The following is a 17,074-nucleotide window of genomic DNA, read 5'->3' as shown; positions in this document are numbered from 1 at the left end:
CGTCACCCGCAAGAGGGGAGACACTTGAGAAGCACACATCACTTTAGTAATTCATAAACTCTTGAGCAACGAAAATTGGAGTATGAGAAAGAATTAAACGCTGACAATAGACTTATGTTCGACATGGGGGCCCAGAACAGTACCTTGGTTTTACCACCAACAGAGCGGCGCTCCCGCTTCCCTGGAAGAAAATGCTGCCAGCTATCTTATAGATCTATTATGTGTATATGCATAGTAATTACCATTGTGTTTCTGTCATTAACCATCAGAACTGCATTCTTTATCGGTGCACGAAGCGCCCTAATTTCAGTGCACCCACCAGATAATGAACGCCTGTGTCCCACAAAAACACCCAGACCCTATATAGTTATCCCAGTTCCAAGAAAAACGGATGGTAAAGTAAACGAGCTAAAATTGAATGTAATTAGCAGTGGCACATACACACTTGAGGTAATGAATGAAGAAAAAGGCTGGAGACAGGGTCAGCACGGAACGGATGAAAATGTAGCACTGACCACTGCACGCACCCACACACTGAATGCACACGAACAAGGGCAAGTGTCAATGGCTACAGGGTCTCAAATGATGGCAACAGAAAGCAAGAGATTGCTGACCGAACAACCAGTTCCAGAAAATAGTGGAAGTGAGCAAGAGGAAGCAAGTGAAAGGCTGACTGGAACAGATATAACCAAAGCACTCAAGAAGAAAGAAACTGCTACAAAAGAATTCACTGCAAAGACACAAATGCTGATAGACCATTTGTTCCCGTTTATAGCTAGAGCAAAGAAATTGCATGAGGAACTGAAAAATTGAGCCGCAGTGACTATCGCAGAAAGCACAACAGTTCCTATGAGCACCAGGCATGTGATGAGGCCACACGTAGTACAGACAATACACAGATGGTGGTTAAAGGAGCCCTATGGGAGAATGCAAGAGGGGAAGAAGAGAGACACAAAACCGTCTCCTACCACAGCGGTACAGGTAATGAAGCATGCTCCTCCAACAAGCATGCCCGAGAATCCTCCAGCAAGAAAAAGTCGCATAGGCGCATTTAGAGACGTAGTTATAGCTAACTACAAAAGGACATTGAGGATCAAGAGAAACCCACATGAAGACCATAATGAACTCAACAATTACCTAGACAGCACAGCACATCTAGGAAATAAAATTTGGTACCAACACATGAAAGAGGTCGGAAGAAGTGAAGCTGGGGGAGAATGTTATGTCTGTGCACTCCTACCGTACAGCATGGGAAAACCCAAGATCTTCGTGGCTGAAGAAATTGATGTCCCAAAGGGCACACTGTCACATGTTGCAATGTGTAACACCAGAGGACAGTTCATGGGAAAGGATGCCTCACTAATATGGGCAACAGAAACAGCATATCCCGATGCAGATGACTATATCCAGGACATTAAGACAAGAAACAGAGCCCATACAAGGATTCAATTGATCAGGTATGCCAGGCCAGAAGCAAAAGGAGCAGGAATTAAATGGGAGGTTAACCCGAGATTGAACGTCCGAGGAAAAACTCCAGAAGAAGCCAAAATCTGGAAGAACAGAGGCCAAATGCAGATCTGGGGAACAGTGCTATCCCCAGACGGATGTGAAGCAGGAGTAGTGATATGCCGAGTATGGATGATCCTTGGAGCCTGCAGGGAAGCAGTAGAAAACACACAAAAATTGTGCAAACCCCTGCGGCCAAAATTGGTAAAATTACTTACATGGGTCGAGGATAGAGGAGGACCCCTGCAGATAGTACCATTGGAGAGCCCAGAATTATGCTTCAGCAACAATGGTACAAGGAAGATGGGGGAGAATCAGAACTGCGGACGGATTTTCGAGGCACCAGGAATGACACAAGGAACCGCAGTAATCATGGATCATTACTGGGCGTGTGGATGCAAGGCATACATAAGACTGCCGAAAAAACTGGAGAGGCATATGCACACTAGTGAACGTCACGTTCCCGCACTAGTGATCCCTAAAAATTACCTGAATTTGGACAGTTTTCCGAAAGCAGATGCTCATCTAAGAAAAAGAAGATCTGTGGAACTGGTATCCAGAATTAAAAGAGAAAATTACTTTTCTGCCAAATCAGAAGAAGCATTCCATGCAATCCCCTATGAACACAGGCTGTTTAGCCTCACCTCAACGGTATTCACAACATTGCTCTTACCCCACATCCAAGTTGGAGTAAACGCTAAATGGTTGCAGATAACCAGATGGGAGTTATTGCAGACCATCAATACCACTATAAAAGGATTTACCGCGATCAAAGAAGAACTGAGAGCAATCAGACTGATGACCCTCCAGAACAGATATGTACTTGACATGATCACAGCGATGGATGGAGGTGTTTGCGCAAAAATCAGAGAATCATGTTGCACATTTGTACCATCACACGATGAAGAAAATGGAACCCTAACTGAGGTCATGGGCCTCATTACGACCCAGGAGGTAAGGGGTTAACGGCGCCGTAAAAGGTGTCGGCGCCGTTAAACCCTTACCGCCTAATTACGATGTTCCTTTGCAGGTCCCGACCTTAACGGCTGGTTTTACCAGCCATTAAGAAAGGAACCCGCAAAGGGACTTTCGAGGTAATTACGGTACCGCAATTTGCGGTACCGTAATTACAGCCTTCCCCATTCCCATTGATCCCTATGGGGGAAAAATGGGAATGGGGACGAGCCAATGGTAAATGGGGAATAACCGCCCCGCCAACCTTGGAATGGGGTGGTAATTCCACCATTCACCATGGTGGGAGTTGGTAAAATACCAGCGTCAACCATGGCGCTATTAGCGCCATGGTTAACGCCAGGGTCGTAATGTGGCCCCATGACTATGTTGACAAACCTAAAGAACCAGATGATCGATGAAAGTGATGAAGTGGACGATGACAGCTGGCTTGGAGCCCTGTTCTCATGGGTCCCACAATGGATGGCAGATATATTCAAGATTCTGGGAGCCTTACTAGCAATGATACTGTTAGGAGTCTGTGTTATCAAGATAATCATCACACAGTGCCAGAAAACTGCGAAGAAAGTCATTGGGATGAAAATCATGGTCGATGTCGAACCAGGTTGGAAGCCCAAAGACCTTACTGATGAAGAAATAAGAGACTTTGTGAAAGCCAGTGAATTTGAGCCAGAAGGAACAAAGTTTACGTATCCCAGAAAACGGAGAAAGTACGAAGGAAAATTGATCTATTGCAGCCCAAATGGCCAATGTCAGCTAATGACCTGGAACAAAGACGAACATGTAAAAACAACAGGAAGTTTGAAAGGTGTGATAAAAATATGGACTCCTAAGATGCACACATTCACACCATCGTGTACAAACCCTGAAGATGACGAACAAGACATAGATGAATCAAATAAGATGAATATGAAGAAGGACTTAGAAATGGTCGATGAACCGACCAGAGGGGAGAGTGTAGAGAAGGTCCCATACATGGCCTGCACCCCTGCCCCCAATTTCGAGGTACCAGGAGCATACTCGCCAAGGTATGTGACGTATGAGGAGCAAATGAACCAACAGAGAGCTGCACTGGGATTCTGCCCAGTATACATCTGAAGAGCCATACCTGTTAAAGCGCACATAACCAGACAGCTATGAGCTGCACGATACCCTCTTAGACAACCATACATGCAGCTTAGACGAAATGAAGAGTACCTACAGTCAGTCCACGAAGAGACCCAAAAAGCTTTAATGGAAGGCCAGTGGAAATGACACAAGGGCCTGGACAGACTCGCGAATGAACGAAAACGGCTATCAAGGATAACACGCCAGTGCGAGCAGCTGTGAAAACTAGATGTAATGGACAGAGAAAAGAGATGATGTTGAAAAGTAAGGAAACGTTGCCATAAGGCAAGATGGAAGTAGCTAACCAGTTAACACGTGTAAATAGGCTTGGAACGCAAGAAGCTAAGAAAACTATACTGCTTGCAATCCTTAGTAGAAAAATAGAGCTGCAAGCGCCAACCATATATCTACCTCAATAAGGCACGCTATATAAGTGTGACTCGATTTTGTAAAGCAGAAGTATGCCCAGGCGGCCAGAGGCCTAACAGGCCAGGTTTCATATCCCAGCCAGAGCCAGGAGGAAGAGCGGAATTGAAAAACTCAACAAAGAGCAGCTCATGTCTGGCAAATCAAGGTCAACCAGAGAAAGGGAGGAGAGCGTCAGCTAACAAGAATCAAACTTCAAGAGCATACCAGCCTGCCCCGTGAAGGTCAGGATAAGGGAGGCCCAGGCATATGGCAAGGCCAAAGAAGAATTAAATACACTAAAAGCTGGAAACTGAAGCAGATTCATGGTGAGCTAACACGTGACCAGCCAGGCGTGAAGAGGTACCACCGCCTGATGTCATCCAGAACCCGAGGATGCCATAACTTTTCCTGATAAGAGGCTACAATCCCGAGGCCATACCCAGCCAACTAATTGACACATAGCCCTAAGATACTGATTGATGGAAAGGAGGCAGGGTGAATCCTGGGGCACTAGGCACCTGGGTGTGCATTCTGCATGCTGCTAATTAAAGTGGAGATTTATGTCTAGGGGTGTAACCCTCCCAATCACAATGGACCATTTAATCTAAGGTCCTATAGACACTATAACCAATAGGACGTCGTACTTGTAGTGATGTCTATTACACGTGATGTAGTGGGATGGGCGTAGACGCCCACCCAATAAGAGTTATCCAATCCGCATGCTTTATTACCATATACAGATATAGCACCTATACTTAAGTTACGTTTTCCAACAAATTATATTGCATGACAAACTTGTAGAGTTAGACATCATTGATGACAAGTTTTGACTATAACTATTGCTGTTTGAATGAAGATCGTGGAAGTTGAAGCGAGACAGGCGATCGCAACGATGCTGTTTTCCAATTGTTTCCCTGTTTGATGTACTTGTCATTAAACGGACTTCCCTTTGCCAAACTACTGAGTCCTCATTATTGAGTCGTGTTGGAGTAAGTGAATCCTGCACCCCCATTCCTCACTTGGTGCAGCTATCTTGTCTTACAGGTACTTGAGGGTGAGCACTGATCCATGGGCCCATCAGTGGAAACAACCCCCTCCTGTACAGATGTCTGGGAGTAGAGCGCTTTTATTGGTCCTATTATGTCTTTTGGACAATTCCATGCTGACAGTTTTTTACATAACTTCTGGTGGTTAATCGTGTTAAACGCTTGCTGTAAGTCTACAAAGATTGCTTATATGTTTTTTTCTTTTTTTACAGCTTCATGTTTTAGGAGTTTTAGCATTATCAGATACACGTTTGGGCCCACGTTCTTAGTAAATCCAGTTTGTCTTGGATCATAGCGCCCTTTCCTTGTAGCCCATTCGGTTAGTCGTTTCAGTAAAATTGCAGCAAAGATTTAGCCCAGTGGGTCAAGGAGGGCTATTGGTCGATAATTTGAAGGCAAAATCCTGCTCCCTTGTTTGTATATTGGGATTAGTGTTGCTGTTTTCCAAGTCTTTGGCAGCCAGGCTAATTCTTTGCTGCTGTTAAATAGATATAGACAAGTGTCTGCCCATATTTTTGGATTCTTTTTGATGACTGCGTTTCTGTGGCCATATGCGCCCGGGACTCTTGAGCCATTTAGATGTTTGATCTGGGTTAGAATTTCATCATAATCCTAAATGATGTCCCATTTGGTTAAGGGTTCAAGGTTCTCTTCTTCAATTGTGTTGATCAATCAGTCAGCCTGATTTTCTTTGTCATTGATTAGATTCCATAAGTCTCTGGTGTTTTATTTTGATAGCGCATTAAGCATATTCTCAGCATCGTTCTGAGCTATCTGTGATTGACAGTTTCTGATCCAATTTCTATATTCTTGTTTAAGGTGTTTCATTGGTGTTATCCATTGTTCTGGGCTTATATTTCTTGCTGCTTCATTCTTAATTCATTTTTTTTAACAATCTGGGTATTATAAGCATGAGCATGTTTGTTTCTGTCTTTCTGTCTTCTTACTTTATAGATCTGAAAGGTATTAGCAGTCATTCGTAATCCAGTTTCTCTCTGTCTAACGATGTCATATTGCAGAAAGCTTCATTTAAGGATCCTAGCTGCCGGTCAGTTATACGCAATCTGTTCAATCCTTTGTTTAATTCCAACTGTGGCAGTCGCTCTGTTTTAGCTCGTTCGACTGCCGCTTCCCATCTCATCGCCAATTTATGATGGTCAGTCGTGTGTGAGGGTATTACTTTTAGTATTTTGATTTTATGTCTCATCATATCAGAGACATAACTGTAGTCCAAATGTGCACTTATACCACAACTCATCCATGTAGGTCTAGCTGGTGAGTCATCCATGAACAACCCATTTGTGAGTATCATACCTTGCTTGTCCATTTCGTGTGCCCATGATTGCGCTTTGTTGGCAAAATGCTGCCCATTGTTCGATCTTATCTCCTCGCACATCCCCATCTTTTAAACACCTCCCTCACTAAGAATTTTGCCACAGATCTCGTGTGATTCTTTGCACAGGGTCCCGCCGCAAGCCAACGTGAGAATGGACAAACAACCACAATAAGATACCTATAGTATGTCAACATGATTGATATGCAAGTGCCGGAAGGGGCCTTCCGGCCGAGCTATTGTTCCCTTTAGTTTCTTCAAGGTATGACCAGACAAAAATGTTGGCAAATCATGCAGTTTCCCATAAACTCAGCCACTCTCTCATGCAGATTTGGCACAAACCACCCTTCATCCAGTTCTGCCGCTATACTTTCTTTTGATGCATGGGTGGGAAAGTGCAGCTGTTGTAGTGCTACACCAAACAGTTTTTTGGGCATCAAAGGCTTTCCTCTGCTATTTTGTCACCAAATCAGGTTGGTGGGAGAAAGTGAGCACCCCCTCCAAATATCCTTTTCCTCTTTTGGTACCTCTCCATGTAACTCTATTATTTGGACAATGGGGATGGTGTTGAAACTTTCCTCTCTTTCCTCCCCACCCACTTTGCTCTCTGCAGCCACAAGGGGTACTTTTTCCTCTTCCCCGAGGTATCATTTGATGGTTCCATCGAGTAAATATGCAGCTTCTTTTGCCGCTCTTTCAGTCATTTTGTTCCCTTGTGAAATTCTGTCTAGTTTACCTGTGTGAGCAGTGCATTTTAATATTGTCACTTCTACTGGAACCTTTAGGGCTTCAATCAATTGCTTTATCAGTTCCACATGTTGCACAGGGGACATGCCACTTCTTCTTAACCTTCTCCTTTCCCATTATGCCAACCCTGAATGTATTGTTGATGTAACATAGGCAGAGTCAGAAAAGATGTTAGCTGCATGTCCTTCCATCATATTTAATGCTCTTATCATAGCCGCTAGCTCTGCTGACTGCGTTGAACAGTATGAGGGTAGTATAAATCATAGAATTGAGAGTGTTGCTGTGCCATGGGTTTGTGTTTTGAGAAGACGGGTGGGTAAATATTATTCCATGACCTACCCTTAGTTAACCCAACATTGTTGCAATCAATGCTTCGATGAATGTCACCTCTAATTCTATTGACTAAACAGGTGGGATACCTAACGTGAGAAAGAAGAGAGAGACACACAGTCTATGAAAAAAAGTACAAAATAATTTTGTATTAGCAAGATAAAACATCAAACAGAAAATTGTTTGTAATCATTAAAGGCATAAAGCTGGGGGTCACTGTTGGGATGCTATTACATAGTCCCCATTTATGTAGCACACCACTGCCACACCAGTATGTCTCCTTCCAGCCTCTGGGACAATACTCGATGACCCCTCAATATAGACCATGTCAGCCCTGCTACTACTTCTTCTTTACCTGTATGTTCCCCCTCCATCCTATCCATGTGTGTTGCACAATCGTGTATGTAGTCCCCTTCCTATACTGGTTCTGCTAGGTAGGTAGCAGGGTAGATCACTCTGAACCTTACCACCTCTATAGCTTGGTTTGTTAGGATCACATCGTACCCTGATGCCCTTTGTCTTGTCAATGTACTCTTGGATTTCTCGAGGATGGCAAAACATAAGTGCTCTACGTACAATACTATGGAGCACCCCATGAGGATGGTAGCAGCCTTTTCTATTGCAAACGCTGCAGCCGCAAGCACTAGTTCACAAGGGAAGTGTCCCTGCATCACATAGGTCAAGAAGACCACTGTAATAAGCCAGTGGCTGGTGTCCCTGTGGTTTAGTTTGCGTGAGGACAGCAGTCATCACTGAGCCATTTTAGTGCATTATTTGCAGCCATTTGGCAGTGGTAGCCATTGCGTCTTATAGCTCTGTGAAACTCTCCTTAATTTCAGGTGTCCATTTTAGTTCCCTCTTCTCTTTTTGTGCCTCTTTACGACCTTGCAGTAGGGGTTTGGTGAACGTGGAGTAATCAAACACCCATGCCCTGCAGTAATTGCATAGTTCCAGAAATGTCTGCATCTCCTTCATTGTACGTGCGAAAACTGTTGAGTGAATGGCCTGTACCTCTCGGTGTTATCCTGTGTCCATCTATGGATATTATTTGTCCCAGGTACGCAACTTCTTCCTGGCAATACTGCAATTTCGTTTTGTCCACCTTGTATGCTTTTTCTGCTAGTAGTGTCAGAATATGTACTGAATTTGCTCTACAATCCTCTTCTGTCTCACTACATATCAACAAATCATCCACATACTGAATCACTGTACTTGACGTTTGTACGTTGCACAGGTCCATCTGTATCAGCCTGTTGAAAATGCTTGGGGACTCACAGTACCCTTGTGCTAAACAAGTGTGATCAAATCTGGTTCCGCGATACATAAATGCAGTCAGGTACGTTGAGTCTGGGTGCAAGGGTATAGAAAAGAAGGCTTTATTCAAGTCAATTACTGGGAAGTATTTAGTCGTCATCGGGATATTGCACAATATTGTGGCAGTGTTCGGGACTACAGGAAATTCTGCATCGACCATATCATTCAGGGGGCATAAATCCTGGATAAAACACCATGATCCACCCTTGGATTTCTTTATTGGGTATATTTCTGTGCTACATGGCAACGTGGATGTCTGGATAAAGCCCTGCTGCCATAATGCATGTAAAGACGAGTATATCCCTTCATCTGCTTCTCTGGACAAAGAGGTATTGCTTTGCTCGGGGCAATAGAGCCCCCTCATTCAGTTTTATTTTCACTGCCCCAACCCCTTTCAGTACCCCTACAACGTGGGGCCCCTAGGTCTGTAATTATGCTCTTACTTTTTTTTAGATCCTCTTCTGTGTGTCTGTTGTCTCTTTTCATTACCTGTTTCAGAATTGGTACTGGCTTCTGCATTATTTGAACTGTACACAGTAACTGCATCTGAAAAACCATTTCTCTTTCCTCCTCCTCGTCGGAGAATAACTGTTCATCCGATAGTCCTAGAACTGTCATTGTAGGGTGGATGCATAGCACTGTTCACCATTCCATATTCTCTTTGTCCATCCCACACAAGATCATCATGTCTTTGCCTATCACTACTTCTTCCAGGTGTAACACTGCCATGGTCCCCTTCAGGTCATTCTTCTGGCATTGTGGTGTGAACAGGAATTCTGAAGCCAATCGGAAAACCTTCCCCTGTATTCCCGGGACCCACACCAGCAGGATTTCGACTCCGTACGGAACATGCTTGGGTACAAAGGCTGTACTCGCAGGGTGACTTGAGTGTGTTCTGCCAAGAGGAGGGCGGCCACGCGGGCATAGTAAATGCTGGGAATACTACACACCATCCATTTCTCTGTGAATTATATTTCGACATTCAGTTTGCAGAGTAAATCTCTTCCTAGAATGTTAATAGGAGTGTCTTTGGAATATAGTAATGGTGCTACAAGGTGTTGTGTTCCTATTGTCAATGGTAAATCTTTTGTAACTGGAATGTGACCACCGCCCCAGAGAAGCCCTGCGTATCCATCACCTTGTTAGATAATGGGGACTCCGCCTCCCTGATGCAGGATTTAGTTCTCCTCTGTCAATAAGAAAGGAGAATTCTCTTGGTCCTATTTATCACTGCCACCTTGGCTTCCTCTTTGGGGTTGTCAGTTACTGCTAGGACTAGACACACTCGTGCTTTCTGTGGGCTCCCCTATTGTTGCATGTTATTTGGTGAAAAAGGGAAGGGGTTTGTAGAGGAGGAGGCAAGTACCCCCACTCCAACTGCCTCGCCTACATTACCTACAACGTATGAAGCAAAATATGTGACGTATATTGAACACTTAAACCAACAAAGAGAAGAGAGAGGGTTCTGTGCAGTACCCATAAAAATACCAATACCTAAGAGAATATGGGAAGTAAAGTACCCATTGAGGAAACCATACTTGCATCCAAGACAATATGATGGCAATTTGAACGAGATTCCTGATGAAACAAAGAAACGGAATGACCAGGATGAATGGTGACATCATACAAAGTTGAATTGACACCCAGATAGAAAGATAACCAGACGAGAGAGGGAGACGATTTATAAAGAATAAAGAATTACCAAGGATAAGTGACATCTTGGGATCAAGATGAAGAAACTTATTCCACAAACGTGATGAAGATATTTAATTAGTTTAAATGTGTACAGATGCAATGAAACGCACGCAGCAAAGCAATCATGAAACTAGCCACATGCTTAAATAGATTAGACAGCGCAAGCATCAACATATACCTCATAGATACATATGGATTAAGTGAAGAATGAATGTTTCCACTATGTATAAAGCAGTACTGAACAACGTGAGAAGGCCTCATTTCAGTGTTGCAGTTATAAATAGCAATTGAATTAAGCAGAATCCATTTCAGCTAAGGAGTTCACTGACCCAAGGAAGCCAAGGTCTTATCAAACTAGGAGTTGGCTGACATTGGATACAATTAACGTGAAAGAACAGAAGCTCCTGTTCAAGAAGGTCAAGCAAAAACAAAAAGACATCAGAGGACTATTGAAGTATAAAATCAAATACACGAAAAGGCTCAATTCATGGTGTCCAGTCACGTGATGGAAGGAAGTTGGACGGACGAGATGGTCACACCTATGCACGGAAGCCGGATAGTACCCATACTCCTTAAAAATTCTCAGAGAACAGTACAGATTCAAGGCCAACTTCAAAAGTACTAATTGACACTAGACCATTGAGGTGATAATGGATCCCATTTTAATTGGAGGGAAGCTGGTATCAAGAAAAGCTTATCTGCACCTGGTTGTTCAGTCTGAGTGCTGCTCACGTAGGTGGAAATTACTGAGCTATGACCAGTTATGGGTATAAGAACCCAACTTTTTTATAAAGTAGTTTGAGTCAGAGTATCGAGCGATTGCTGATGTTCGTTGTACTCCCTGTTTTAAGACTTGCATTAAAACAGACAGACTTTGCCAAACTATTTGTGTCGTCTTGATTATTGATGTATGAGTAGAATCTGCATACCCACCCATCTCCAGGGTATTGCTTCTCATCTTAAAGGGCTGGAAGCCTCCAGTTCAGGTTTCCTCCTACAATGCTGACCCCATTGTATTGGGGCAACACGTTTTGCCCTAGTTCCAACTGCCACCGCCAAAGGTTGTGTCCCAGCAGGGACTGCTATCACGCCGTTGGAGGTCCCCCCTTGTATCTGTTTCCCTCCCTGCTGTAAGGATGCCTGTGCCTATTGTGATTTCCCTGGGAGGAGCAGCATCTGTTGCCACTGGGGTTGTACTGTAACAATTCCCAGGTGCTGTACCGCTTGGATCGCCTCTGCCTGAGCCTGCTCCACAAACGGGCAAGTGCGCACCAATTGTCCCATATTCTGACATTTATTTATCTATTTATTGTATATTTGTAAGGCGCTTTTACATTAAGAAAATATGTTTCAAAGCGCCCACAGGGCAAAGGGGAGGGAACATGTGAACAAAGGCAAATAGAATAAACAGATGAACAAGAATTGGGTGGTCCTACTAGGCCTTGTGAGCATTCAGAATGTGCAAGTGCAGGGAGAGAGGGAAGGGACAGGGAAGGGGATAAGTGCGAGGTTTTCCATAGAAGTAAGTGGCAAGGAGTCAGTTGTGCAACAGTAAATGCCTTTCAGAGATCTCTTGATACAGAGTGATCACCTCCCAATAATAGATGCAGGCCTGTGAGAAGCTAGTGGGTGCTGTGAGAAACCTGAAGGTGTCTCACCCACTAGTCCCCGGGGATCTGTAATCCAGGTGGCCAGGACACAGCCATCACTTTTGGATCCAGTTCCTTGGGATGGACCAGTGCGGGAGGATCACCTGGGTGAGGGGTCTTCGGGGAGTGGAATTGGGACACCGGATGTCAGTAGCGCTCTTGCCCTCGTAGTGTAGCCAAGGAATTCTTCTCGCCAATCTACCGAACTAGTCAGTACAATGAACAACCAGAACAATTGATTGGCGGAAAGATGGAATGCCAATGAAGAAACCAGAACCGCATGGAACAGGATACTAGAACGGGATGTCTTCTCAAGGTGTACAGGCAAGACCCCCAGACAGCTGCAATAAGAGCAATAATCACACTGATGCGACTCTATGCCAAAAATGCAGACATCAAAATAGAAACCAACCACTAACCTGTGCGGTTCTTCAGAATCTCCGAATCTCCGAATATCCCCAGGAAGGAATAAGAAGTAAGGTAGTGGCAAACCCAAAACGAAAGGACCAGGAAATCAATCCAGAAATGAAGGCAAAGCAAGAAGCAGGGTGAAGATCCAAGCTGAATGTCCAAAGACCAAAATCTAACCCAACGGCACGAGGACGCCTAAAGGTACATTAAAGGCAGTGTCTAGTCCGTGTACCAATGGTGCAGAGTTCCAATGCAGGAGAAAAAACGGTAAGCGGGAGACAGTACAAATGAGTAGCAGGGCAGGTCCGTGGACGGTCCGAGGTCGAAGAGCAGGGCTGGCAGCAAAAGTACAAAGGAGTAAGCAATGCAGGTCCGTGGACGATCCGAGGTCGATGAGCAGGGCTGGCAGCAAAAGTACAAAGGAGTAAGCAATGCAGGTCCGTGGACGATCCGAGGTCGATGAGCAGGACTGGCAGCAAAAGTACAAAGGAGTAAGCAAGTCGGGTCCGGAGGCAGTCCGAGGTCGAGAAACAGGAAAACAAGGCAAAAGGGACAAGAACCTGGATACGAGAGAAAGCAAGCCGCTAGAATGAGAAACAGGAAAACAAGGCAAAAGGGACAAGAACCTGGATACGAGAGAAAGCAAGCCGCTAGAATACAAGATTCAGAAGCACCGGCAAAACGCACAGGCATGGCTTAAATAATAGTCACATGATCACTATACGTCTTTCAACGTGTACGGGGAAAAGTGAAAGACGTGAGAGGACGCCATCGTCTCCATGCCAACTTCCAAGCTCCCGGCAGACGAGGTCTTAAAGGGACCGTAACCACCGTTCGTCGGCAAATACGAGAACCACAAGTATTAGGTCTCGTGGAAGCCGTGGAAGCCGGATAATTACGGCGTCCTAACACTGATGATTTCTGCCGATACTTGACACCGGAGGGCGAGACACAGTATCCCCTTCCCTGTGACACCTCGACCCCATCCTACCAGGTAGGATACTTAGGAACTCAACCCCTCTTTCGCAACTTGAACACTTTCTCACAGACAGCTCGCTATGAGGAAAAATGAACTAACATCCGAGCTGTATACCTGACATGTCTCAATACAATGGTCAGCCAGGGTCAGGTAATTACAGACCATCACACACACCTAACTTCCATTACACTTCCCCACATGGATAAAAGAACACAAGAGCACACTCTGAGTGAGACAAAGCACGCAAGGAAACAGCAGTTCCAAGATGACAGTTTAACAAGAGGAGAAAGACGGCGAAACAGATTGTTTACATTTAGGATTAGATAGGCATTTTTCCAAACCCTTTTTAAAGTTCCATAAACACCCTTGAACTGTGGTCAATTCTGTCTGTCTTACTGTTGATAGCATGCCTTGCTTACATGTGTATCTTACTCAATTGAGACAAATAGGGGAACCCTAAAATTCCAGGAGCTTAGTCATGGAGCCTCAGATGCCTCTATCGTCTATCGGCACGAAAGAATCCATAGGCGCTGATATCTGTAGCACTATCCCTCCAGGGAAAAGAGGAATGATTCCCACAGACTATGTTTTGATAACCCTCCTGGGTGTTCTATACGATTGGCTCCAAAATCTGTCCTGGCTGTAAACTAGGTCTAGATGTCCAGGCAGGCGTCATCTGTCCCGACTTCCGGGGAGACATAAAGATTCTCATACAGAACCATGGCGAAATTCCATTTGAAGTACATCGTGGGGACAAAATTGCACAAAAAATTCTTGAAAGGGCTCTATTTCCTCATTTTAGAGAGAGTGAACCAGAAGATACTGAGAGAGGTACCTTTGGCTTTGAGGAATCTGATGAACCATCTACCACTGAAGCAAAAAGGAAAGAAGAACCTACCATCCTTCCCGACCTAGCCTTCGTCCAGTGAAATGATCCAGCACTCGCAGAGGCTTTCTTGCAGCTGATTCCTGAAGGGGAAGGATTAGAGAAGGGAAGTCCCTTTTTCTTCCTAAAGCAGGGATTACTGTACAGAACAGAAACATCCACAGATGATGCAGAGGGATTTGAATTTGATACTTGCAGCAACCCTGAGCCAGTGGAGATATTTTAGAGCAGGAGAGATACGGTCTCTGGGCTTGAGGTCAAGGATAAGTTGGAGGGGGCAGAAATAGGAAGAGGGTAGATTAAGGAAGAGGCTGTTGCAGTAGTCCAGCCTAGAGAGTACCACAGCTATGGAGACATTGAGCTTCTGGGGGAAAGTGAGGAAAGGAAGGATACCTCTGAGGAGTGAAGACATGAGATATTTAACGTAGTCGAAAGGCCCTATACCCGGGTCCTCTATACCCCCCTCTTCTGTGCTGTTGGCATCCTCTTCCCACAGAAAATAATCCCCCATGCATGTATTTGCCCTGCGGTGGCACTCCCAATTTAGGTGTGTATTGTGACTGCATATAGCCTCATTTCTGTAGTACATTACCTGCAGGAAATCCCCCCTGCGGTGCTGGTGCTACGGCGGCAGTATCTGGCATGAGCATCGTACCCTCCTTTGTGTACTTTGCCAATTTCTTTGGCACCAGCTTGTTCTCTGCCTTGGCAGCATTTTCCACTGCCTGCCTATCACATTCTTGTTTCCGCTTGCAATAGTGTACTATTGTTGCCTGTATTTCGGTCCAGCCTTTTGCTTCAGTACCCACTATTTTATCCAAAGATGCCTGTACTTCTGTCTGCAACCCTTTTATCAGAATGTGATAGAACAAGGGTATACATTTGTCCTGAGACCTTTGCGTCTCTTGTGTCCATAGGTCTTGTACTCGCTTTATGTATTCTGCTGGGTCATCATGACCTTTCATTTTATGGGCCATTGCTGTCCCCAGGTCATAACTGTCTGGATACATACTCTTCAAGACCTCACAAACATGAGACTGGCAATTAATAAATGGAACCCCGTCATGAGCATGTGTGCTTAATTTTACTCCATTGTAACCTGCCTGGTTCCATATTTTATCTGCCTGTCCTCCTATAGTTGCAGAGAATACACTTTTCATTTTACTGATTGCCAGTGTCACCCCCGCCATCTTTTTCTCGAGTGCCTGTATCCATTTACTGGCCCCAGCGATGAGGCAGGGCAGGCTGCATATTAGGTTGTCTCGGTCCATTGTTTGCCATGGTTCACAATGCGCACCCCCTCTCCCTTTCTGTTGTAATGTCATCACTCGTGTCTTGGGTCCTACCCCTTGCCCTTTAGTAGTCTGTGTTAATCCCATTTTCACCATTGCCACACTGTTGTGGAGGGAGGTGGACCAGTCCCTGTCACTCCAGCCACTGTCTTGTCTTTTCCACTCTTTTCTCCCTCTCCTTGTTTTGTTGGGTGTCCACTCGTCACTGTCCAAATCACTCCATTCTTCCGAGGCTGCATCGTCATTGTCGTCTCCCTCTGCTTCTTTCTTTTTTCTTTCTTCCTCCTAGTCATCTAGTTTAAATGTCATTCTCCCTAATAGCCAGTCCCCCTTGTCTCCCTTGCTTTCCCTCCTGGCTTCCTCCTTTATCACTCGTTCAGCCTCATTGAATAATGCATCCACTTGTTGGTGCGTATTCTCCTCTATGTGTGCTAGATATTTCCGTTCCCCTTTTGTGCACATTTCTTCCCTGCATCCCTATATTTTTCCCCCTGGAATTTCCCCGTGATCTCCCCCTGTGGTTTCTCGCTGGATGTTAGTATACCCTGCTGCAGGTCATAATGTGGGATATAGCCCATAGGGCGGAGGCAAGACCTCGATCTGCTCCCTCCTGCACTCTCCTCTTCTTCCTTTGTCGTTTTTTCGTCTTTTGTTTCCTCATATGCCAGAGCCCCAAGACGTTCTGTCCACTCTTCAATTTGGAGCCCTTGTATTTTGTCAACAAACAGGAATATTTATTTTCTATTATTTTACTGTTGAATGTACCTTCCCCTGGCCATGCATGGAAGCAATGACCTGTTGTCTCCTTAGCCCATTACAAATTGCTATTTAATAGTTTCTCGCGATACTGGGGCAATTTTTGACACATGTGGTACAGGGGGCTGTCCATATAAGCCTCACTCCCACTCAAAGTTCACTCTGGCCCTCTCCGCAGGCCCAACCAGACACTCCAGTCGTCACACTGGCCTTCTCCACAGGCCCAAACAGACACTCAGTGTTTGTATCCAACAGCCTTCTCCATGGGCTCACCGTTCTCTATGTTAAGGCAAAAGCATGCACCATGCCTTCTCTGCACCGTCTGCACTCGTCCACTGCTACATATGCCAAGAGCCCTATTTACACGAGATACCTCCGGGTGTGTGCTCTTCCACCATGTGTCTACATCATAAGACAACACAAACTATTGCATGTGTGTCTCCCTCTATACCCCGTAAATAAAAAAACAACACAACTCTTCCACTATTGATGCAACTATACAATAGCTGGCACTATGCGCAACTACTGTCTAACGAGGTTTGCCACAAACTATGCACATCTCATGCTCTATTGCAGGGGTGCTCACACCTGCGTCAACTCCCTAGTGGGTGGCCCGCACTAATCTCTACACTACTACAGCCAA

The sequence above is a fragment of the Ambystoma mexicanum genome, chromosome 2q (genome assembly GCF_040938575.1).
Source record: "Ambystoma mexicanum isolate Mex_15411 chromosome 2q, UKY_AmexF1_1, whole genome shotgun sequence".
NCBI lineage: Eukaryota > Metazoa > Chordata > Amphibia > Caudata > Ambystomatidae > Ambystoma > Ambystoma mexicanum.
Note: the sequence above shows the minus strand (reverse complement) of the source record.